Source organism: Falco biarmicus, chromosome 2, assembly GCF_023638135.1.
Source record: "Falco biarmicus isolate bFalBia1 chromosome 2, bFalBia1.pri, whole genome shotgun sequence".
Lineage (NCBI taxonomy): Eukaryota > Metazoa > Chordata > Aves > Falconiformes > Falconidae > Falco > Falco biarmicus.
In genome coordinates, this window is record NC_079289.1 from 96,202,252 (window position 1) to 96,227,657 (window position 25,406).

Sequence of the window (25,406 nt, forward strand, 5' to 3'; positions counted from 1 at the left end):
TGATGTGCATCTGGTTTAGAAACCCCAGGGCAGTGTGCAGTTAAACGGCAGAAGGAAACAGGAGAGACACTGCCAGGTCCTGTGGAACCCAACACCATGTTTCCCAATGTAGCAGAGAAGGAGAGTGAGATATTTGGATGCCAGGGTTTTCAAAACAGCCAAGAAATGGCAGTAAGTTCTGTGATGCCTTGGGAAAGGGCTTATTTCTAAGCAGATTTTTGATAGCTTTAGGACATCGTCAAGCAATAAATGCCAAAACACTGCTGCTCTCTTCTGCACTCTCATGTTGGCTGCAGCTAAAATCCAGAAGCCTGGAGGTTTGTTTAACAGCCTATGGAGTGCAGTCCTGGGAATTAAAATTATCCAGGAAAAAAGGAATATGGAAAAAATTGTGTTTCTGGTTTGTGCAAAATTTTGATTGAATTCCTCTTCATTAAAACTAACTGCTATCATAATGAACCTCTCCTTCTGAGAAGCACTGAGGTTTAAGTTCTACAAGGACTCCCACCCAAAATGTTACTTTCTATTGCTTTGTTCTTACTTAAGTAAAAAATTTAAATACTGCAAAGTTGCAATCACAGAATAAAGTTAGAATGGGCAATTTTTTTCCCCCATAGTTATTCTTTGTGAGCCAGAGGTCCCTTCCCAATGAGGGATATTCTGTTTTAAGTTAATGCTTTTTGCAAGATACAGATACTGACACTCTAGTAGACAGCTGATGGCATTTATCAATTTCTGGAAAAAAAGTCTTTACTAGTTTAAGTGCAATTTCTTGATTATGAACAAGCTGCAGTACTAATTTGTCCCCAGCTTTTCAGCTGAGTTTAGCTTGACACAGCTTTCCTGTGTCGGTCCTGAATCAAATCAGAAGGATGTTTTCTGTTAGCCTTGTCCATTCCACTTCATGGGAGAGATGGACTCAGGAAACCTACTGTGATTCCCTGATTCTGGTTAACTGAAGTTCAGCAGCATTCACTGTTAGGATAGATATTTCACATTCTTATCCCTGGTAAATTTGTTACAAAAAAGCTTCCATACACCCAGGTTTTTTGAGGCGAGTCCTCTCCTTCTGGATTGTGCAAGTTTTAAAGGCTGTAAAAAAGTGCCCAGAATTTCCAAATGGTAGCTCTAGAGTCACACATTTCTAATTTGCCTGCTCTTCATCTGGAATCCTAAACATCTTTGAGATTCCAGCAATCACCACCCAGGTACATGCACACTGCTCTTTACCTGTGCACAGGAATTCTGATGCTGTCAGGACATCCCAGCCTTCCCCAACACACACTATATTATATATTCACTTTCAGCTGCATAATAAACCTTCAGAAGGTCCCTGGAAAGGGTCACACAGTGCCCAGATGGCCTTTGCAGCCCCAGCAATTCTGTATGGCCTTAATACCTCAGTTCTATTGAACTGAGCAAATATTCACAGCCTTTCAATCAGGAAATCTTGCCCAGCAATAACAGAGTTCTCTTCTTATGTAACCCAGGCTCCTGCCTCCCTGGATGATCCCCATGATGGTAAACAGGTGGAAGCAAAACCACCAACAACTTTCTAACTACAAAGAGGTTTTCACATAGTGAAAATGCTCCATTTTACTTTTGCTGACCTACTTAATACTGTGTGTTGATGCTTCACTAGAAAATCTGGTCCTGTTGGGGAAATACCCTCTAGTGAGTATTTAAAGTTGATATAGATGCCCTGCAAGCATATTCGCTATATCAGTCTTGAAGGGGAAAGAATGACTGTGTGGTGCAAGGAAATCTGTCACTAGGATATTGTGCATTTGATCTTTATGTCATTCTTTCTTTCTCCATTTCATTCTTCTCTGCTTTCTTTATTTTGTTCAGTTCATTTATTTCATTCATGAACTAGTAGCCTGTGGAGTTACAGTGGGAATAGTTAGGAAATACATCCTGTCTTTCTGCTGATAATTCCAATTCAAGGAATTGGAAGACTGTTTCCGTAGGAATTTGGATTTCTGGAATGAGTTCTTCTTATATCTACTTATTTTTGGTCATAGCGTCATAAGAGATAAAAAATAAGTCAGTGTGTACTTTAAAGAAAAAAAATCAGTGTCTCTTGAAGACTTTTTTTTTTTTTACTTCTGAGACAGTATTCTTTCCTCCTGAATTAAGATATTACCCAACTACTTTTATTTTGAAGTACATATTCACAGTTCTTTTGAGTATACTAAAGCATTTTTTTCTTTCAAACTTCGTGTGAAAAGAGGGTAATCACTATGTTTTTAAAATTCATGATTCTGATACATTTTAAGATGTTTCCAAGGCAGATGGGCTGTTAGTTAATTGACTAACAATGAACATCAGGGTTCATGATCTTGTTAGATGTTGATCTCTCTGAGCATTATAATTTGCTATTTGACTGAATGGCTGCCTATTTTGGTAACATACAAATTAATTGGTGAAAGTTCTTGGTTTAATTTAATTTAATAATATACAAGTATTTCAAGACATATTTTACTCAATTTGTAAAAAATATTATAAAAGAGAGAGGGAATACAAATCAGCACAGAAAATATGTAAGAAAAGAAAAGGTAAGTAAAAGCTGTGTAAAGACCCCAATCCTGTAAGTGGAAACCTTGCTGTTGATTTAAATGGGAGCAGGAACTTGCCCTTTAGCAGAATGACTGCTTACAAGATATGGCAGTGTCATTACATAAAATGGTTTTGTGTATTTGCTATATTTTTTTCACATCACGGAAAACACCCAAGAGCTAAAGACCCCCAGGCTAGCATTTAATGTCTAAAATAAGTTTAGTAAACCTCTTATTTTTATTGGCAACCTGCAGTCTGTTGCAGCTTCCATTCTGCTGTCAAAAAAAAGTCTTTAGTGAGGTAAAACATGAGCTTTTTACATCTGGGGACTTGGCAGAGGATGAACACTGGAGTCTCAGTTCAGCATCTGATGTACAATAGGTGATTTCACAAAGCACCTTTGCAATTTGGCAGCCTTGTTTGCAAGAGACCTCAGGATTAAATGAGCCTATAGTGAATTACTTAACATTACCCCATAGAAACCTTCCTCTGTAGGTCAAACCTGGAGTTAATTCATGAAAAGTACTGTAATTTCTTCTTTCTGTGCTGTTCTGGGCCTCAGAGTAGAGCAGGAGACACCTAGCTCAACTCAGTACCTACTTCAGCCTTTAGGTATTGGTGTGAAATGTATTTACAGCACTGGAATACACTGAAGAACTCAGTGAACATAGATTTAACACTCAATGAAAGACTTAAAAAATTTTTTTCACCTAAAAAAAAGATTTATCCAGAATCACCATATTAAATCTTCCTGTAAATACTGTGGACTGTGTTTAGAGAATTAGAATTAATATTACCCTTGTTCTTTCTGCTGGGGTTGTAACGCCTTACAAAGTACCATTCAGTTTTTAACATACATTTTTAGGCATGTGCTTCAGTTTCTGTACCCGACTCTTTTGAGGTTGGTGGTTGAGCTGCAAGAGGCAGTGAGAAGGCTGTGTGGCATCAGGGAGGCTGAGAGGGAGTTACCTGGCTTGTTCTAACCACAGTCTGCAGTAGACCACAGCCCATGGCCAAACAGCCAAAAGCTACCACCCCCCAGCCCCTAGCACACACAGAAGGGAGGGGGGCCAATAATGCAGAAAAAGAGAAGCTTGCAATGGCAGTGAACAGCAGGAGGAAGAAAGGCTGAAGCCTGAGGTGCTATTGCAGAACTGCTTCACCCCTCTGCACACTGAGGGTCTTTCCTCACATCAGGAGAAGTGCTGGAGCCGGGTAAGGCAGCCTGATCTGCTCCCCTTATAACAACCAGTGCAACTAAGGAAAGGCAACAGGTGATAGTAGTAGGGCAGGTGTCCTCTGAGAGGTACAGAGGCACCCATTTGCCAACCTGATGCACTCTCTGGAGACGTGCACTGCTTACCAGGAGCTCTTGTCAGGGATGTCACTGAAAGACTGCCAAGCCTCATACAGTCCACTGACTATTGTCCACTGCTGGTGTTTAATGTGGGCACCGGTGATGCAGCCAGGAGCAGTCTGAGTACTATCAAGAAGGATTACAGAGCCCTGAGAGCAGCAGTAAGGGACTCTAAAGCGGACATAGTTTGTTCATCAGTTCTCCCAGTCAAAAGGAAGGGGTTTGAAAGGGCCAGTCAAATCCGGTGAATCAACAAATGGTTACAGGACTGGTGCCACTGGTCAGGGGTTCAGCTTCCTTTGAGACATGGGACTTGCTTTGAGAAACCTGGTCTACTGGGGGCTGATGGGGTCCACCTGTCAGAGAAGAGGAAGAGCATCTTTGGTCAAAGGCTTGCCAAGCTGGTGAAAAGGGCTTTAAACTTAAGTTGCTGGGAAAGGGAAACCTTAATCCATCCCACTCCTACTGATTTGATGCCAGTGCCAGTAATAGATGCCCAGACTCTGGAGAAGGATCACAGGTCAGCTTGAGAGCAGCTGAAGAGAAGCACAAAGGAATTCCAGCCACTCCAGCCAGTAAGTCATCTTCATCAGGGGCCCCGCTTAAATGCCTCTATGCAAACACATATAGCATGGGGAATAAACAAAAGGAGCTAGAGACATGCGCATGCCTGCAGGGCATCTTACTGGCGTCATGGAGTTGTGGTGTGATGGCTCCTATGACTGGAGCGTTGGGATGGAAGGATACAGGCTTTTTAAGAAGGACAGGCAGGGGACATGTCAGCCTTTATGTCAATGACCAGCTGAAGTGCATGGAGCTCTGTCTGAGGATGGATGAGGAGCTGACTGAGAGTTTATGGGTCAGGATTAAAGGGAGGGCAAGGACAGGTGACCTTATAGTGAGGGTCTGTTACTGGCGACCTGACCAGGAAGACCAAGCAGATGAGGTCCTCTATAGACAGATAGGAGCAGCCTCACATTCACAAGCCCTAGTCCTCATGGGGGACTTCAAACACCCCCATATCTGTTGGAGGGACAACACAGCAGGGCATAAGCAAGCCAGGAGGTTCCTGTGATATGGAGAAATAGTGTGAAATGGGGACAACGGACATCGATTGTGATTGTATATGTCTGCCCAGGAATGTGGGTATGGTGACTAGTCATGGGTGTGATGTCTGGTCACAGAGGCACACAGCTTTGAGGAGACGCCTACAGTTTTGAGGAGACACCTGCCCTTCTTCCTCTAACAAAGGGGCTATTTAAAAAAGAATGAGAAAAGTATGAGAGACATTTCAATGTTATCTAGAGGAAGGGAGGGCTAAGTCTTCTTGCTGGAGAAGTTCAGATGGTCACAAGGACATGAATCACCTACAAACCTGCAAGACCACCACATTCCAGGCAAAGGACTGATAAGCTAATTAACATACGAAGTGAGAGTAAGCGGGTTTAGGTAACGAATATGTATAGGTGTTAATTGAATATTCATTTGTTTTATTGTATAAATGTGAGATGGTTCGTCACTTTGGGCATGCACGCTTGTGGAGGAGCGATCCCCCGTGCATCTGCGTGCAATAAACATACCTACTTTATAACTTTCGAGTTATAGAGTCTAATTCCGTACGTCACGTGAAATGCATTGATGATAACTTCCTTCTCCAAGTGACAGAGGAACCAACAAGGAGTGGTGCTATGCTGGACCTTGTTCTCACCAAGAAGGGATTGGTGGGGAATGTGAAGCTCAAGGGCAACCTTGGCTACAGTGACCATGAAATGGTGGAGTTCAAGATCCTTAGGGATGCAAGGAGGGTGAACAACAAGCTCCCTACCCTGGACTTTGGGAGAGCATAGCCTGCCCTCTTTAGGGTTCTGCTTGGTAGAGTACCATGGGATAGAGCCCTGGAGGGAAGAGGGGCCCAAGAAACCTGGTTAGTATTCAAGGATCACCTCCCCCAAGCTCAGGAGTGATGCACCCCAGCAAAAAGGAAGTCAGGCAGAAATGTCAGTAGGCCTGTATGGATGAACAAGGAGCTCCTGGGCAAACTCAAACACAAAAAGGAAGCCTACAGAAGGTGGAAGCAAGGACAGGTAGCCTGGGAGAAATACAGAGAATTGTCCAAGCAGCCAGGGATCAGGTTAGGAAAGCTAAAGCCCTGATAGAATTAAATCTGACCAGGGACATCAAGGGCAACAAGGAAAGCTTCTATAGGTATGTCAGTGATAAAAGGAAGACTAGGGAAAATGTGGGCCCTCTCCAGAAGGAAATGGAAGACATGGTCACCCAGGACATGGAGAAGGCTGAGGTATTCAATGACTTTTTTGCTTCAGCCTTCACCAGCAAGTGCTCCAGCCGCACCACACAAGTTGCAAAAGGCAAAGGCAGGGACTGAGAGAATGAACTGCCAGCTGTAAGAGAAGATCAGGTTTGAGACCATTTAAGGAACCTAAAGGTGCACAAGTCCATGGGACCTGATGAGATGCATCCAAGGGTCCTGAGGGAACTGGCAGATGAAGTGGCTAAGCCATAGTTGAGAAATTGTGCCAGTCTAGTGGCATTCTCACTAACTGGAAAAAAGGAAACAATCCCCATTTTTAAAAGGGAAAAAAGGAAGACCCAGGGAACTACAGGCCAGTCAGTCTCACCCATATAATGCAATCGCCACAGTGGAGGGAAGGCATGACATCAGAGGGATCCTGACAGGACTGAGAGGTGAGCCCATGCAAACCTCATGAAGTTCAACAAGGGCAAGCATGAAGTCCTGCATATGAGTTGGGGCAATCCCAAGCAAAAATACAGGTGGGTGGAGAATGGATTGAGAACAGCCCTGCAGAGAAGGACTTGGGGTTATTGGTTCATGAGAAGCTCAACATGGCCCAGCAATGTGTACTTGCAACCCAGAAAGCCAACCAAAGCCTGGGCTGTGTCAAAAGAAGCGTGGCCAGCAGGTTCAGGAAGGTAATTCTGCCCCTCTGCTCTTATGAGACCCCACCTGGAGTACAGTGTTCAGCACTTGGGCCCCCAGCATAAGAAGGACATGAACCTGTTGGAGTGAGTCTAGAGAAGGGCCACAAAGACGCTCAGAGGGCTGGAGCACCTCTCCTATGAAGACAGGCTGAGAGAGTTGGGGTTGTTCAGCCTGGAGAAGAGAAGGCTCTAGGGACACCTTATTATAGCAGCCTTCCAGTACCAAAAGGGGGGCTACAGGAAAGCTGGAGAGGGACTTTTTACAAGGGCATGTAGCGATAGTACGAGGGGGAATGGCTTTAAACTGAAAGAAGGTAGATTTAGATTACATTTAAGGAAGACTTTGGTTTTGTTTTTTTTATGATAAGGGTGGTAAGACCCTGTAACAGGTTGCCCAGAGAAGCTGTGGATGCCCCATCCCTGGAATTTTTCAAGGCCAGGTTGGATGGGGCTTAGAGCAGCCTGGTCTAGTGGAAGGTGTCCCTGGCCATGGCAGGGAGGTTGGAACTAGATGATCTTTGATGTCCCTTCCAACCCAAACCATTTTATGATTCTGTGATCCTGCAAACGTTGTTCTGTGATAGCAGGCCTGATTCAGTGTTTGTTGGTGTCAGTGTAAAGACCCTAGATGACTTTGGAAGCTGCTGCACAAGTACCACAGGGAATAAATGGCTAAATCCATGAAAAATTTACTGGGATTAATCTGGGTTTTTTGTCTGCATCTTGAGTAGTAAAGTCTCAAGTGAGTTCCAAGGAGTCAAACCGTGTATGAATTATTTAAGAGCACTGCAGCAAAACCCATGTGCTTTGACTGAGCACTTAGCCAAGCAATTAAATGCCCAAGTACCATGAACATTGCCCTGTGAATTAAGTATCTGACTGCTATTTATTGATTAACTCCTCTACAAGCCCTAATAATATCATTGTATACTATTTTTCTCATATATTTCTCATCTTTCTGTGCAAAATATGTCTGGAAACCTTTAAAATACTGGGGTTTTCTAATATACATTTTTTTGTTTGGTTTGGAGAAAAAAATACTCACTTTTTCAGATTACTCCTTTCTATTTGCTGTTGGCTGTTTGATTTAAAGTTTACAAAGCTCAGATCATGTCTCTGGTTTTGTAAAGATCCATGGGTACTTTTACCATATATAGGTGATGGAGGGTCTAATTCTAAGATTAGCTCTTTGTATGAAAGGTTCTACAAGGGACCATGAAGCATTATGTATTACTAAATTCATGTGTATAATTGCCTGCAGGATTGTGGTCTCATACGTGAATTTTTCAGTTCAGGCATGTTTGATGGAAATGTTGCACCTAATTTTTAGTTCAGTTCTACTTAATTATCCTTGTAATCTGACTGAGATATAAGAAGGTCAATTGACTTTCACAAGGTTCATGGGATTCTTTGACTCAGTTCCTCAGCAGCCAGACCGGGTGACCCCCCCCTTATTTGACACTCATGTCTTTCACAAGTTATAGAAGACCTTTGCTTTAAGACTCTTAGAGATGAATGTTTACTAGCAGTATTTGTTTGATAGGTCCATAATTATTTCATGTATCATTTTACACTGCTTTTTTACAATGTGGAAACCTTCAGGATTATAGTTAATTCAAGACACAGTGAAACAAAGGCTATGTTTTCAAATAAAGTCAACTTTTCTAAATACATGCATTGAATAAATTGTGGCATTTATCTTGGCCTGGGCTAGGGGTAACGGGAAGTTGTTTATTCTGTCCTTATGGGTAACCTGCCCCTTCAATGTGCTTAGGTTCCATAAGGTGGGATAATTCTGATGGGACTTCTACCTGGAAGAGGTCACAGCAGTTCATTTTTCTCACAAATAAAAATTATCCTGCATTTGATAGTAGCATTTGGAACGGGACTAGCTTTTAAAAACTGCACATATTATCTCAAAGCTTTTATGAAGTAAGAGGCATGAACATAAAAAAACAATATAGTGTATCAGCCTCGTGTAATGGAAATATATGATACATAGAGATCTGTTGTTATCTGCAGGTGTACTACTTGCAAAAGTAAGGGTCACTCATATAAGGGCTTATGAGATAAAGTCCAGGGTGGCCATTATCAACACAGTAAGCAGAATTGTTAAATACTATTATTTTCCAGGAATTCCTCCAACCAGCATTTTTTTACCATAGTACAAGAATCAACAAACTTAAAGCATCCTTTTTTCTTTGGCATATTTTCCACTACCTGCTAAAGCTACACAGACATGTTAAAAAAAAAAAAAAAAAAAAAAAAAGAACATATTCTTAAATGTAGAGCTGCATAAAGCAGGACAAAGTGGCTTTAAAAATTAAAGTAAAATTAGAAGAGTCTATTTTTTTATTCTCTAAATTTCTTGCTATCCTAGGTTAAATAAAAATTATTGAATCTTTAACATTGTCTGGCCTGTGATCCATTTAAAGCATTACAGCTAGCATTATTGTGTCTTGTAAGTCACCATTGCAAAGCAGAGGTGTAGAATGTTCCAAATGTATAAACAACCTGAAAACCAGAGGTGCAGCCTGTTACTGCTAGCTGTGATGTTATTTGTTCTTGTGAGTCACCAATCCAAGGTTGCAGTAGAGATCACTGAGATCATGCAGGTTTTGTATTGCACAGTGGATTGCACCCAAAAATCAGCTCTTTCAGTCATTGGGCTAGAATTAGTCTTGGAGAATTTTGGAGACTGAAAATTATTTTGGACATTATGACAGGTATAGCTATGATCTTTTGATTTTTGTCCAGAATTTTTAATTTAGATTCTTTATCTAAACTTTTGAGTTAAGGTACTAGTGGAACTAGGCAGGATGAAGGAAAAGCTTTGTTGGAAATTTACAAAAAACAGAGCGTGAAGTGAAAGCAACATGACACTGCAGAACACCACAAACATTCTTTCATCACTTCTATTGTGCTCTCTTCCCTTGAAACACTTCAAAACCCTATCTACTCCCACACTTTCTGTAAGTGTACCCTTGGTTTAAAGTGGGAACAGAAAGCATTGTGTTCGCTTCACCCACAGCTGTTGCCAAGCCTTGAGGTGGAACCTAGGGTTTTTTCTCCTGTCAATGGTCAAGTACAAGTATTGTGTTCGTATTCTAACAAGTAAACAATGCTGCCTCAAGTAACTAAAACAAAATTTCTCAATTCCTATCTAGGTTTCAGATTTGGATTACCTATTTTGTTCTAAATGTTTCAATGTTTATTGTGAACAAGGAAGCCGAACAAATGTTTTGGTTTTAATTGTGTTAGATAAAAGTATCTTAAAAGTCTGACAAAGCATTATGTCCTGATGAAACAAATAGAGCTATCTGAAACTTCACAAATAATGAATGCTGTGGTGTAACTTCAAATAGAAAATTTCAGTATAGGCACAGGCGGATCAGATCAGGTTTATCTTTGATCAAGAGCCAAAAGCAGCAAGAAAATAAAGATAGTTACTTTGTGTTCTTTTACTTTCATAAAGAACATGAGATAAGCATTGGAAACAGTTATTATTTATGTTAACCAGGGAATTCATTATTAAATTACTTTTCTCTAAAACAAAGCTAAGACTGAACAAAATAAAATTGTATACTCTCCTTAATCCTTACTCTTAATATTTAAAAAAAGTATCTTCCATAATCTGCTAATACTCTATTCCATTCTTCAGTCTGCAAGAATAATATTTATGTTAAATATATCTTATGACTGGGCATAAAGCCACTTTTAATGCTGTAATTCACTTCCACAGTTCTTGACCATTTCAGAACCAGTAACTGAATCTTCTGTCACTTATACACATTATAGGTCACAAAGATTCAATTTCCATTCCATGTAAACTTTCAAATACAGAAATTGAGGGTTTGGTTTGGCGCTTTCCTCTCCTCCCCCCCCTTAATTAAGTCATTCCAATCTGTGTTGCAAAGAAAAGAGCTAATCAAAAGGTGAACCCTACCTATCTTTCCAGAACTCCTACCTATCTTTCCAGAACTGTTATTACAGAGATCTGTGCATATCAGGTTGATAGGATTGTGTATGGGATTGGGAGCAGGTATAATTAGAAATTTGGGAATGAACTTTCTATTGCTGTTTTTTGTAATGTTGGTATATATTTATATCTATTTTTAATAAAATGTCTGCAGAGAGAGCCTTCACTTGAGGGAAAGAGCAAAGGAGAACCATCTCAGAATAACCTTTGTATTCTTCAGTAATGATTAGGAAGAACTCCCTGTTGGAAGTTCATAATTGTTTCTATAACTGAACATATATTTAAGGGGGGACTTTGTGAAAAAGGAACTGCATACTCCAGTCATAGGTAGGCTGCTAACTGACATTTAAGACAACTTGTACAAATCAATAATATGGGATACCAAAGTTCAAGTATATGTTCAACATAATATATAATTCTCTATAAAAACTGAAATCACAGCAGGAACATGGACCTCACACACTACCATATTCATACATTATGAGAAAAGTGCTCTGCAATTCAGGAAAGAAAACATAATTCCTTATATATGCAGCTATGTTGAAAGAGTCATCTTGGGACCAGAAGGAAATGTAGAAGTTAAAGCCTACTTTTTTGCTTATCTTGTGAAGTTTCTGACAGTTATCTTTCTACCATCATTCTTACAAAGCTCTACAGTCTTCATTCATTTTTTGCTAGAATACATTCACACAGCTGTGGTTTTCCTCATACACGTTTCCCGCCCTGTGCTCCCACACTTTCTTTTGTTCTTTAAACCACAGTGACTTCCTTTCTCAATAGCAGCAATGATTTCCTTGTCCCCATCTCTCTACTGCTCTCTTTAAAACTTTTCCTCAGAGAATATGCATCCAAGAAAATAATTTTTAAGATTTTTGATACTCTGACCTTTAATGACATTTGTAGGCCTTGACGTCTTTCTCTGAAAGTTGTATCTTGGCATCCTGTACGCCTAGGCGGTACTTCTCATCAGCATGCTTGCTTTAGCTTATTGCTGTTGAGATCAGTCAGAAACAGGCTCTGAAGGGGAAGGAGCTGGGGAGAAACAAACACAGCTTGAAATAAAAATTGCTGGAGCCTGGAGAAAATCAGCCAGTTGCATGGGTTGAATAATGTGCATTCACAGAAGTTATTTAATTTTGTCAAGGTATTTTTGACCACCGATAAACACATGCATATATGCGTGTATGTGTATACACACATACATGAGTATACTTTTTATATATGTATATGTGTGTGTGTGTACATATGCATTTGTCTAAAATAATGGTTTCAGGCTGGCTGAAGTTTTTAATGTCTTCAGCCCTTCATTTCCTGAAAGAGCTGCTCACATGCTCATGTCTTTGTTTGTCATTATGCTGATCATTCCCCGTATAGGCTCCTACTCTTGCCTCCTCATCAATGTTTGATTCCAGCCTCACTGTACTCCTCTACATTGACAAGGTACTACTGTCAAAATTGTATGTCCCAGCCATTGCTTCAGCTGTGTTACTTTGCCATCACTTTAGTATCCTCCTGTTTTGATGTCCCCTGAACAGCAGCTTCCCAGGGTTCCTTTGAACAGCCTACACGGTGGTACACTTTTGCTGCATGCCCTATATCTTCCCTCTTGTTCTCATTGTCTCAGTGCTGCCATTTTCCAAATACACATCCATTTCTCCCATTTAGTCCTCTTATCTAGAGAAGAGTTCAGTGATTCAAGGCAAGGTCACTTCAGGCTTTAAGACAGCAATTCCAAAGCAGTAAAGTCTGTATTTTTGATTGTTCAGAATGTCATATGTGAAGGAATTAAAAAAATAATGTTAATAAAATGTTGTTTGGTTTGGGTTTTTTTTTTTGATGGTAGGATCTTTGCTTGTAGTGTTTACTTTTGGGTGGGGACTAGATTTTTGTCTTACATTTATGCAGTATCTAGCAGAGCAGCTCTGATGTGTGACAGGACTCTGCAGCAGAAGACAGAAAAATACAGTATGTCACCTCAATTGCTAATAAATTGATTGCTTTATTGTGGGTATTTCAAAAGTACTGACTAATTCACTTTTAATCTTGGATCCATTCTATAACAATATAGTAAGTATTAAAAACTGCAGGGAAAAGAATTATATGTTAGTTTCATGATTTTTTAACTTATAAACATTTTGGACAGTTCTCTAATAATAAATTATTGTTTTTAAAGCATACTCTAATATTTACGTATAAAGTTGATAAATTAGTTTAATTTTTACTAACTGTGACTTATCAGTAATCAATTAGTCATCTGTGGGTTATGGATAATTATCACTATTTAAGTTCTAGTCCAAATTCTCTAACATGTAAACAAGGCAGTATTTGAGCAAGTGTCTCTGGAGGGAATGTTTCAGTGCTAAGCTCTGCCTTTAATTACTGTGAATTTTGTTTCAACTTCACCATTATTCACTAGTGACATTTTATTTACAGATAAATGTCTCATGCACTGAAGAAGGAAAGGGTTTCTAGCAGGCTTAAAATTCAGTGTTTTGTCCTTTCGTCTCTGTTGATAATTAGTATATTAACAAATTGTCTGAATATTGCTTTATTTCTCATGTTAGTTTTTTTGAAATTTGAAGCCTCACATCAATCTTTGCATGTTGTAGAAGTGGTGTAGTTCAGATGTGTTCCTAGTGCTGGAACTGTCTGCATAATTACAAAGGAGCTTAAAGGTGAACACATACTTATGCAGCTTGATGAATTCCAGCCTAAGTCCTCTGAACCATTCCAAGAGGAGAGAAAAAGGCTTCCTTCCCTCAACGCAAACGTAGAACTATCATTGCAAATGGCAAAGTCTCCCTACCTAGATATGATGGATTAGCTGAGGGCTTGGTGTTATTCTTTGGAAGAAATTAGCTAAAGAACAGCTCTTTAGGATAGACCAGTCCTTGGGAAGCTTCTTAAAAAGTTTAGAGGAAATGTGCCAGTCTATAGATCTAACTGCATGAATTTTATAATTTAGATCTTTCTCATTAATTTAGACACTTTCCCCAAACTTGACAGTGACAAAAAATATTGCAAACATGAATGTAAAACTCTGATAATACAACAGATGTGCTAAAAATTCAAAGCTGTGTTCACTGTAATAATTGACTATCTTCTCCAGGCTGTGGACTATACTTTTACTTTTCCTGTTACAGCTAATGATATTGCAGTAGTATATTGCAATATAGTATACCATGTAATAATGTGTATAGTATCATATGTGGTTTAGTATTCTACATAATGACATATAGTAGTACCCTGCAGTATTGCTGAAGATACAACCGGTATTATTGTAGCACTTTCCAGCTGAGGTTGATAGTATGCTTTCTGCTTTGAGAGTGGTGGATCCTTAAGAATTTAGGCAAGAATTTATTCCTTGTTTTTACTTCTCCTCTGGCCATAGGTTAGCTCCTTTCCTGGTGTGCATAACCCAGCCACAGTCCAGGCTGGAGATTCTGGGAAGGTGGCAAGGGCATTGCAAAGTAGACTGTACATGCAAGAGGACTAACAAAGCTACAAGTAGAGTGGCCTGTGTCTTGATAACCCCTCTAAATAAGCCCAGTTTCCTCCCATGCTATGTGGGTTAAGTTTTCTTTCCTTGCAATACATTCTCGAAAACCCATGGACGTCCTCAGTACCTTTTCCCTTACTTAGGCTACCAACTGGGCAAGCAGAAGTGCAGCACAGGGACTGTGTCCAGGGTAGGTGTGTGCTCCATAAGGCCCTGTGGGTCAGCTCAGTGCACACCATGGTCTTCCTTCTCTGTGGGGTCATTAACTGAGCCCTCACTCCACTACTCAGCAGTCAGCTTTAATGAACTTTGTAGGAGTTCAACTTACCCAACACTTCAACATATCCAAGACTTCAGTCTGTTTCTTTGAGGCTCACCATTCAGTTTGTAAGCTATTGTAGATGTGACAGATAGCTGCATGGAGGTATAGCAGCCAGTCAGGTCAAAGTTAGAGAGAAGGACGAATTTAAGTGAAATCTTGTTGGAAATGAACCCATTTCTATCCTCAGTATATTCTGTCCCTCTGGAATGCTAAACAGCTACTTTTTCACCCCCTGCTTTTCCCTTCTTCCCCAGCACAACTCTACACAGTTAGTTGGACCGAATTTTTGCAGGGAGTGGCTGTTGTATTTTTCTGTACTTATGAGTGACCCCCATGCTTCTAGAGATCTGTGTTCTGAGGATACTCAACATTCTGCAGTTGTAACTTGTTTGTCTAGAAGATAAGCAAACTATAATAGCACACAAATAAAATATTTCTGACGAGCTGAAATATGACTGACCCTTTGCTCATACAGCTAGCCGTAAGGTGCTTCTTTGTGTGGCAAAGCATATAGCTGCTACAGGGGGGGATGTAAATTCACTATGTTGAGCCTATGTAAGATTCAAAAAAGTTACTCAGGAGTTAAGGTGCCCAAAATGTAATGCTCCATGGGAGCCTAATTTTTCTAGTGCTTTTTAAATTCCATGCCTTGTAAATGTGGCCTTCAAATCTGAGGCATCTGGGAAAAAAAATCAGTAACATTTCTAATTAAAAGTAGCTTAATTTTTCAGAGGAGCTGTAAGATTTTCATCAGTGATAAGCCTAAAGAAAATAGTCTAGGCTCTAGAAATTCTGAGGAACTTATCTGAGACCTCATCGATAGGAGGGATGGTTCTGCTTCACCACTAGCTTCAAGGTAACTTGTATCCACTGCCTCACTAGTGCTGACTGTCCCAATCATGCACCCTTGAGAAGGATTAGTTTTCAGCAAGATTAATATTTTGATACGCTTGACTATATGCTCACACACGCTGCAGTGCTGATGAAAGGTGAGAGCAGCAATGTCCCTTTCAACAATGGCACATTCTTAAGCTGTTGTAATAACTTTTGAAATTAAGTCAGTACCTGCCACAATAAAGCAAGGCAAATAAAACGAAGAGTTTCTTCTGACCATGGTGGGAAAGGAGCAGAAAAAGAGTCCTTCCTCTACTCAGAGAAACAGTGTGGGATTTTGTATGAGGGAGTCTTTTCTGGAGTCTCGAACCAGTCTCCAAGTCACATACCACACGCTGACTTTGCTATCGAATTCCTCTATTTAAAATTGGATCTACCATAAATAAAAGATGCGAGGGTGTCATAAACTCTGCCTGTGTCAATTCATTTGTTTCTCACCAAGGAACTAACCCCACCCTGGAGTCTAGAACTTGCCGAGAATCCAGGAGCTGTGGCAGTATCACTCTAATGCCATGGTAGGCCAGGTAAAGAAACCTGCGTTTGTAATTCAGTTTCCTGAACACAGGTGTATACTCATCCCGTAATGAGTACATTTTCAGTGGCCATGTGAAATAAATGGTGTCGCACAATGGAAGTCAATAGTGGCATTGTTTATTGTACTTTAAGGCAGTGCAAGCCTTTTGGCCACATGTGTACATTTGAAATAGCTCTTAGAAGGGAAGTAAGACATTAATAGAAGAGATTGTCATGCCAGTTTGAAATAAGTAAAAAGAATATAATTAAATTATCAAGTTTAGTGAGTAAATCGCATTTATTTGCAGCTGGAGTTGACTGGCTGCTTTGCAAACTGAATAATGTTTGACCAACGATGCCTGATCACACACCTCGGCTTATGCTTTTCTGAGAACTGGCACCAGTTGTACAGTTACTCTGTTCCTTCCCTTTCTCTTTTGTCATCAAAGTATCAGACACTGGCTTTACATTTTTCTTTAGAGAATTCCTCCTTACTTTTAATGTCACAACATCAGTGAAAAGTAGTGATCTATATTGTATTTTACAGCGCTTAAAGGGGCTTAGTGAGTCAGGATAACTTTTTAACGAACCCACAAGATGCTGGCTTTGGCGTGAAGACCGCTTGGCAATTTCTGACCCTTCGGCGCCCTGCTCCTCGGCCTTGTCACAGCTCATCTCCTCCTCAGACTTTCTGAAACAACTCTATGTGGAGCTGCGTGGCAAACTGGATCTCTTATGCTGGTTTAAAGTATATTCCCATTCCCTCCTCCTTTTTAACCCAGACCTGGCTTACAGTGCAGCTGCGCAGAGCGGAACCCTCAGGGATAGGGCAGTGTGGGGGGCAGGCCTGTACTTTTTAAACTGGCCCTGTCACACAGCCAGTAAGTGACAATACCTTGCTGAAGTCTAAGGAGTCTTCACAGTCAAGTGTTGTTAATAACACTTGTGTCTAACCAGTCCCAACCAGTTGACTGGTGCATACTGAGAATTAAAGTGTGCGGGCTGCCAGGACGTTTGTCGCGGCTGCTCCCACGCCATGGAAGCCAGCAAGCTTCCATGTCCATGGAGCTTGCACTTGGGCCAAACCTGGTGAAAATATTGCACAATAGAAAAAAAACATTGCTAGTATTGTGACAACCAAACCTGTCTGTATTCCTTACACCCAGAGACAAGTTAACACCACTTAGGAAAGCCACATCCTGACTCTGCTAGCTGGCTTAGAGATATTTTAGTATTCATCCAACAACCATGGAGGCTGGCTGCAGAGGGCCGTGCCCGGCGGCTGGTTTTGCATTGCCTCGTTAAATAGAGTCAGGCCAGTATTACTTTTTTTTTATATAGATGAAAGAACTGAAATAGTCAGTGATGTGAAGTGGCAAAGACAGGGGAATGAACATCACTCCTGGGAATAAAAGTCAAGACAAAAAAAATATGCTCAAAACTTCATAGTTTTTTTCTTACCAGCCTGTGCCTGTACTCAAAATAAAGTGGCTCTCGTAAGGATTTTTTTTTTCTTTTTGTTTGCCAGATGTTACCAGTGTGGAATTGTTTTTTCCTTAATACAAATAAGAAAGTAACATAGTAAACCTATTACTTTTAAAAGCATGCTTACTGTGCAATAGAACTGTAGGCCATTTTCAGAATGCCTTAAGGAAATGGTAAATCTTATTTTGCTTATTTATGGTTTTTTCCCCACAAGGGAATTGGAATTTGCTGGAATATCTCTATGTGGGTTAAGTCAGACACACAAATTTTATTTTTGAAAGCAGTTTTCCTTTCAGCCAGCGACTTATTCCTTGAATGAATACCAATATATAGCAGTGTAAGAGAAATTGCTAGCACTGAATAAAATTATTGAGGGAGAACATTTTACCTTTGGCATATGGCAAGTGTTGGATGAATACTAAAATATCTCTAAGCCAGCTAGCAGAGTCAGGATGTGGCTTTCCTAAGTGGTGTTAACTTGTCTCTGGGTGTAAAGGAATACAGACAGGTTTGGTTGTCACAATACTAGCAATGTTTTTTTTCCATTGTGCAATATTTTCAACAGGTTTGGCCCAAGTGCAAGGTATAGGGAGATTGCCTTCAGATATAGAAACATGGATAACTGAAGAGAATGAGTTTTCACCTGATATTTTCAGAAGTTCAGAATGGGCCTTGCATTTAGGGGTCTAAGTCCCTTTGAAATTAATGTGTTAGATACGAACAAGTATTTTTTTCAGATATGTATTCTAGATGCCTGCTTCTCTAGGCATTTAGGAATATCCCACAAAGAACTTATTTGCAACTGCAGACTGACATACCTTTGAAAAACGTAAGTCAACACATTGAGCCTGCTATAACACCAACTGTTTCTTTACCTATTTTCAGTCCAAACCAGGGCCTCAGAGCAGATCATGCACACAGATCAGGAGTCAGTGCAGTTCGGTGCTGTGCACACCAAAGGTCTCAACCCTGGTATAGACAGGTTGCAGGGACAGCTGGGCCGTAATGGCATCCTCCATTATATATACTCATTATATATATATAATAAATACGGATTTGAAACTCAGTGAACCACACACAAGCATAATTAACATTTTAACATGCTTTTGAAGCACTTTGAGAGGCAAGGCTTTCAATTCTTTTTTGGCGTAAGATGAAGTGTTGCCAGTGGCTGGACACAGGTTTTGAATGCTGATGGTTGTAGGACCATATGACATTTAGGGGTGTGAGGGCAGGGTGGCTCAGTCAAGGCAGTGCAGACCATAGTGCAGCTCAGTCAGGTCAGTGCAGGCTAATCTGGGGAGAAGTTCCAGCAATACACAGGGCTTGGTGTCAGGGCAGAGCAAGGTCTCCCACTGTGACCCCAGGCACCAGAGGGACCTGCTTCCAAGAGAAGGCTACAGCCTAGTCCACCTTAAACCTGTTTGATGTGTATCCACTGAGTGGCATATTAAAAATTGCCTCCTGTAGTTTTCTGATCTGTTTTACCATTCTTATGACAAAGTTATGCCACCACTTTGCTAAATCCTACACTTCAGATCTGTCATTGTATTTGTACTTGACTGTCCTGTATTAGCCTGAACTCTCAGTGCTCTTCATGTTTTTAACATAAGCTTTTAAATGGCTCATGTAGAACCTTAGGTTTGTATGTCACATTAAGTAGCACAGACTCAAAAATATGACATCTGTGGGAGATCTATCATAATAAATATAATAAGGTACCTTATATGTTTTTTACAGTAAATATCAGCAGCAGTTAGAAGGGACATATTTCAGCTGACATAAATAACTTTGTCAGAGTCACAATTTACATCAACCAAGGATCTGCTCCTTAAAAGCAGATGCTTAAAATTCTAGACACTTTCCAAAGCAACAAACTGCTGTAGGCCAAAACTGTCACACATTTTGTGAGAAAACACATTTTGTGAAATTATTGTAATATGGGAAATTAAACTACTTTAATTTCTTCTTTGATTGGCACTGTCAAATAAGAAAAGAAAAAAAAATACAGACTCTATGGTGCCTTCTGTTTGGAGACCTTATTAATAAGAACACTAAACACTCAACCTAAATAAAGCTGATGACAAATTCCATTGTATTATACATTATACTTGGTAGCAGGTAGAAGGAAATAATATCATCCTCTAATACCCTGCTAATGTGTGGAGAGTGAAGAGCTGATCCTTACACTTAAATATCCTTAACAAAAAGGGAAACCAAACAACAACATTAATGTTGCAGCATTTTATTAATTAAAAGCTGGATTACGAAAATAAGTGCTTTATTTCAGATTCCTTTTCAAAGAAAGGTAGGGTGAAATCCTACCTAAATCAAATCAATGACAAAACCAGAAATCACAGGTTGGTAATATAGAAAAATAACGGATTCTTTGGTATTTCCCTTTTTCAGTGTCTACAAAAAAGCAACATTTCCAGAGATAACCATGGACTGTTCATGTCTTTTACTTCTCACTTTTTACATATAAGCAGAATTCCTAATGTTGAAAAAAAAAAAAAAAAAGAAAATACTGTGAGAAACAATTAAAAAAAGAATGTTGCCTCTGTTGGTCTCTTTTATGGAATCATATCTGATTGCATTTCTGCTGTCAGATGGAAGCGTTTTGCTAAATGGGAAAATGTAGCTGATAATCATAGGGATCATTCAAGAATTGTAAGAATGCTATCTGGAGCCAACCTTTGTCAGTATAAACTCACACAAAGACTTGCAAAATTATTCACCTAGAGGCCTCTCCCTCTAAGGGAGGCTAATTTCAAATTTCCATCTTCTTTCCATAGACTCAGTCTTGCCCCTTCCTGGCAGCCAGTCTCAGTCTCATTGCCTGCTCAGATCCTTTTCATTTGTATGCTCAGCATCCATGCCTCAAGAGTACCATTTCCCTGACTCTACATCTATATTTATTCTGAACATTTTCCTTTGGTCCCCAGACTGCTTGGATGTCCATGGATGCTCATCTATTTTCGGTAAGCCCCCCCACCCACAGACCACTGTTCTGCTCAGAGCTCTGTTCTCCCTGATCACTTGCCCCAGTGGCTCTTCCCTGCAAGGCTTTATTTTCCCACTCCCAGCTGTTTCCCCACCACCGTAATTCCCATATGCAGATTCTCATCTAATTCATGCTGACCTTCTTTTGCTCTGTTTCTTCTTCCTTACACCTTATCTTTCAACCAGCTCTGCCCCTTTTACATTCCTGGGGTTATAATTTCCAGTATCTACCCTGCTATTTTACCCTCTCACTTCCAGGCTTTCTTATCTGTCTGTACTTCCAGAGGGGCTTCCAACTCACCCGTTTCACCATCCTTTTTCCAAAGTCACTCTGCTCGATCGGCTTTTCCAGCTGTCCATCCTCATTTCTTCCTAGCGCCTCCTTCCAATCTAGCCTCACAAGAAGCAATTTTTATCCATTCTAGTCCACCAGATCCTATGTCTTTGCTGAACTCCTTTTCCTTTCTCTGTATCTAATCAAACTATGGCACTTGCTTCATTTCAATTTTGAATTGAACTTCTCTGAATTATCGAGTGGGTCCTCATGGGAGGGGAACTGAGGGAAAAGGAGAGACAAACTGTTTGCTTCTAGATCTGGAATATGACCCTACCTTGGGTCATCAGGTGGGAGAAGTCATTACAAGAATATTGTAATTTGGTTTTAGTAGCCCTGAGCTCTATGGTGATGGTACACTACCATCTGGTCAGCTGGGAGTCTGGAGCCCAGCTAGCATTGACAGTCTTCAGAGTTTTTAGTTGCAAAACTGTGGTGTACAGTTTTTTCAGATCTTGCCTGAATTTGGAAAGACTGGCAGCAAAAAACCAAAAGGCTCGTACCTGGCACAGAAAGCTCTCCTGTCAAGTTTAAGCCCAACTTTAAAAACACTGAAGCAGAAGAGCAAGACTTTTCATTGACAGCAGCATATTTCCCCTAGCCTGTTTTGTTAATTTAGCCAGTGGTTTTATCTGGCATTTTCATAAAAATAAAAGTTTAATAAAAACAGGACAAGGAAATGCTGTAACTAGAAAATTTAATCTGGAATAACTGAAGTTTGACATTCCTGTATGTGGAATCAGTGTCTAATAATGGGAAATGTCAAATGTGCATAATCATAAGTAGAACTACGATTCCTGCTGATATGAGTAACAACTTCTAAAAGTCAGAAATACGTTCTAAATAACTGAGGATAAATGATGAACTAAGCTACATCTCTAGCAATCATCTGATTCTTACATATTCAATGAATGACTGAATTTAGCCCTTTGTGTATAGCAAAACTTCTACTTTTTAAAACTTGCTGCAGGCAGACATTAGAAATTCTCAGTTTTCTGAGGCCAGAGATGACCACAGTAATTGCAGAATCTGACCTTACATGCAAGAGAGACTGCAATATTTTGCATACTAATTCTTTTATTTCACCTAAAACTCGCAGTTGAACAAGAAGATAGCTGTTAGTGTATCTAAATCCAGCTATCAATATGCATGTATTCGGAGGGGGGCCGTTTCCTGGGTTGTATTCAAGAGAAGAGGTTGAGCCTAATGGCAGTAACGACATGACTGTATCTTAATGGGAACACACCACTAGCAAAACATTCCAATTAACAGGGGATGTACTAAGCTGAAATAAATGGTTTTAAGTGATGATCAGCCTGGTGTGAAATTATAAACTCCATTGTTAGTATCAAAATGACTAATTACAGCTCTGATGCAGAATAGCACTCAAATTTTTAAATCCGTGGGACTAAACTGAAAATGCTTTCAGCCTTTTGCAAGACCTCCAGGGAAAAATGAAGAGCATGCAATTTTTAGCTTGTATTTTTATTTAATTGGTGCGTTATTTCAGTACAAAGTATTATATAGTATTTCTTTCTTCTTTCTCCATTCTTTTTTTAAATTGAGTTTCCACAGGATGTCCTAATTAGGAGACCCATACTGTATACCCTCAAAAGAATTAAGGATTTCCCTTCAGCTAAGTGGCATTTTTGACTGTGGAATAAAAGCATAATTTAATGGGACAGAAAAAAACAGGGCACCAGGCTATTCAGGGCAAACTGAAAAATAGGCACAAGTTTTATATAAGGATTTGTAATTCATTTAGGTGGTGCTCTTTTCTTTACACTTTTCTAACATGGTATAATACTAAATCCTCTTAATTTAATTTGTACTTCTGTATAAAGCATTCCATGCACATTTTAAGTCTTTTTCTTCCTTTTGCCCTACAGCTTTCATATCAAGCAAGCAAATGTTAAAAGAAGTTAAAAGCAGGCTTGAATCTGTTCTCTCCATTGATGGGTTTTTAAATTAAAGCTCTTTGAAACTTTCATGTCCATCAGTGCAGCCCAGGAACACTAAACGACTGGTGCCACATGCTGACAGACCAAGTCTTCAAAAAGGGAGCAATTATTCCACCCTTGTTTAGAGTGCTCAACCAGTGCTGAATGGAGGAAAATAAATCAGGTTTTCCTTTTTACTACAGTATATAAAATAGTAAAGACTGAAGATGCCTTGGAGTTCCTATTCTGTCTTATTTATAATCTCTCACAATTGCCCTGAAAACACCCCTCGATACATTACAGTCTTTCTCTGTAAGAGGTTCCAGGTGAAGCAGAAAAGTTGTGATGTTTCTGTAAAGGTACACTACCCAGCTGAAACTTGATATTCTGCAGAAGATAAGGATTCAAAGAATAGATTCAATGAAGTTAATAGAACAAGCTATGTAGCCTTATTATTCACTCATGGTTTACAACGTACTTTAAATAGTCTAATCGAATGTACAAAAAAAGTTGGCACCTATGTACTATAACGATGGGCATATTAGGCTCACAAACTTATCAAAATCTTAGAAGCTGATTTTTCTGAACTCAGTCTCCTTGAATACTTAAACGAAAATCTTAAATTCATAGATATTTATTAGTTCCTTCTACTTTTATAAAAAGCACATTAGCTTACTTCATATTTGGATATTGTAGGTCTTACAGCTCTGGTGAAAGATAAAATAGTGTATAAGAAAGATTCTGAAGAAATATACTTCATTAAGTTCTTTATATAAAAATTATTCAAGCTCAACTATCTATCTTTAAAGATCTTCAGATTTTCACTATTTCACTATTTTAGTAAAAATTACCATTTATGGCAGATAAGCATCTTAATTACAGAATTACAGAACAATTTGGTTTGGAGGTTTGGAAGAGACCTTTGGAGGTTATCTAGTCCAGCCCCCTGCATAATGAGGGCAGGTTGCTTAGGGACTAACTATTGTGAATATCTTTGACGACAGAACCCCACAGCCTCTTTAGGCAACCTTCTCCAGCATTTGAACACCCTCAAGATGACAACAGCCATGTTTGCTTTGAGAGCACAAAGGAGAGATCCTTTGTCGTCCATGAGGATCTGTGGGGCCTTTTCTGCAGTCATCAGAGTGAACAGCTGTTTTACCAAGTAGTGTTTCCTTGAGGAAAATCACCAAGTTGTGCTATTATGTGCATTACTTTTACGGTGATTTCTTTTTCTTTCACTCACATTTGATTTTAATGCTAGTTGTTTGACCCTGAGTCTCAAAAGCATTTTTTATGTAAAATTTTCATTTGTCCCTAAGACCTTTCTGAAGGTATATGTAGAGGTCTCTACAAAATGAAAGAAATCAGTCTTCTATTTCCTTTGAAAAGCACCCAGCAGGTAATGTCATACACTGGAGACATACCACAGCACATGTTTAGTAATGGGAATGTATAGCTTTAATGGTCTGGACAAACTCATCACGAACTACTTAAATCTCTCTTCAGACATGCAGTTTTAAAATGACATTCAGCAGCAAGACAGTAATTTTTTATAAATTGTTTCTGAGGTGCTAATTTCAGAAATCGGAATTGAGAATATTTATCCAGTAAGTTTTCAATTTAATCACACGTCATTGGACTGCGGCAAGGGCAGTGTACCTCTCTTATGTGGGACCTAGGCATCTTTGAGTCTTAGCTTTTGTTGTCATTGGTAATCATGTGTCTGTTGTTTAAGCAACAGTTTGATATCAAGTATATCGATACTACTCTGACAACAAAGTAATAATTAATATCTTGAGCGCCCAGATTACTTGTCTGTGCAAGCATGTGTTACCAGCACATGGTATCTGTGATGGGAGGAACTTTCTTATTAACTTTACTGGCTTCTGATAAATCTCATTCAAAGCCCGCTGACCCAGTAAAAAAACTAGTATAGCCTTCAGTGGGTTTTGGATTAAAAGCATTTGATCTTATGGAAGTTGAATTATCTGTAAAATAAAGATGATAATATTTCTCTCTTGTAAAAGGAATTGAAATTCATGGAGGGAAAGTGCAAAGTATGCATTATTACTGTTTTATCTCTATTAAGAAAACATTGGTTTTATCAATTTTATTTAATTACTTAAATGAGTAATTTAAGGTGTTTTAAGGCCTTATGTATTTGATGTTTTGTTTCTTTCAGCAGAAACAAGGTGGTTACTATGGAAACAAAGACAAAGATTTGAGTTGCTGTTAGCTTTGGGAGCAAATACATTATTATGAAAACAAAAACCCCTGAGTTATTGAATTATAAAATAGAATGGGATCCTTATTGATTAACAATTCCTGCATAAAAGCTACTTTTATACCGTAAGTGTGTGGAATAGGAACCACTGTGGCAGAAACAAGTGAAAAAAATGAAAGTTAATGGAGCTGTCATTTCAATATTCAATAATATTATCTAGAGTATGCAATTTCCAGATGTAATTCCCATATCCTGCATGAACAGTTAAAACAAAGTGAAAGGCTTACCAACGCCAACTTGCTTTTCCTGTCACAGTGTAACTGCAAAATATAT

General features: G+C 39.4%; 1 protein-coding gene across 2 annotated transcripts in view; it reads left to right on the top strand.

The window, feature by feature from the left end:
- Positions 1–25,406, top strand: part of MID1 (midline 1) — a 166,554-nt gene that overhangs the window by 69,691 nt on the left and 71,457 nt on the right. The window lies entirely within an intron of this gene.